Below are 532 nucleotides of genomic sequence, written 5' to 3'. Positions count from 1 at the left end.
CTTGTTTACAATACTTTGATATCCTATTTGTACAGAAATCAGATTTTGTTCTCATTTTTGACTAAACATACTGCTTTTGTATATTTTCTACCAAAATATCTGACCACAGTTATATATGTATCCTGGTAAAATGTATTTTGTGCCTCAACTATATTGAAGTTATTTTTGCAGACAGAATGTACTTTTTGTCAACATAATGTACATGGGACAAACGGCACCCCATAGCCAACAGCATCAGGTACAAATACAGCAATGAGATCAATGTATTACAGGTTCGAATCCTGTTATCCAGAATGCTTGGGACTTGGTTTTCCAGATAAGGGATCTTTCTGTAATTTGGATCTTAATGTCTTAAGTCTACTAAAAAATCATGTAAACATGAAATAAAGCCAATAGGCTGGTTTTGCCTCCAATAAGGATTAATTATATCTTAGTTGGGATCAAGTACAAGCGACTGTTTTATTATTACACAGAAAAAGGAAATCATTTTGGAGATTTGGATTATTTGGATAAAATGAAGTCTATGGGAGAT

At 32.7% G+C, this 532-nt stretch overlaps 1 long non-coding RNA gene across 1 annotated transcript in view; it reads right to left on the bottom strand.

The window, feature by feature from the left end:
• Positions 1–219, bottom strand: part of LOC121400729 — a 17,183-nt gene extending 16,964 nt beyond the window's left edge. Inside the window, exon 1 of the long non-coding RNA XR_005965943.1 lies at positions 1–219. This exon is cut by the window's left edge and continues 678 nt beyond it. This is a non-coding gene — a long non-coding RNA (uncharacterized LOC121400729).
• Positions 220–532: the final 313 nt, after the last annotated feature.

The sequence above is a fragment of the Xenopus laevis genome, chromosome 2S, assembly GCF_017654675.1.
Source record: "Xenopus laevis strain J_2021 chromosome 2S, Xenopus_laevis_v10.1, whole genome shotgun sequence".
Taxonomy (NCBI): domain Eukaryota; kingdom Metazoa; phylum Chordata; class Amphibia; order Anura; family Pipidae; genus Xenopus; species Xenopus laevis.
Note: the sequence above shows the minus strand (reverse complement) of the source record. Positions and strands in the feature narration are given on the sequence as shown.